The sequence below is a fragment of the Myotis brandtii genome, unplaced genomic scaffold, assembly GCF_000412655.1.
Source record: "Myotis brandtii unplaced genomic scaffold, ASM41265v1 scaffold17, whole genome shotgun sequence".
NCBI lineage: Eukaryota > Metazoa > Chordata > Mammalia > Chiroptera > Vespertilionidae > Myotis > Myotis brandtii.
The window spans coordinates 7,385,295-7,385,513 of NW_005356259.1; positions in this window are offsets into that span (position 1 = coordinate 7,385,295).

The following is a 219-nucleotide window of genomic DNA, read 5'->3' on the forward strand; positions in this document are numbered from 1 at the left end:
ATTTTATTTTGGGAGTAGTGTTCTCCATTCTATTTTCATCGTTCCTTTAGCAGCATCAATTTCTACCTCAATTTTACCTCTATGCTAAAACCCTCTTCCTCACTTTTCCCCATTTGGTGACCTGTTTCTCTTACCCTATTCCTCCTTTAGATTTTCCCTATCCGTCTTTTTACCCCCTGTCTAATTTCACCCTACTTATATATCCTATTTCCAATCCAC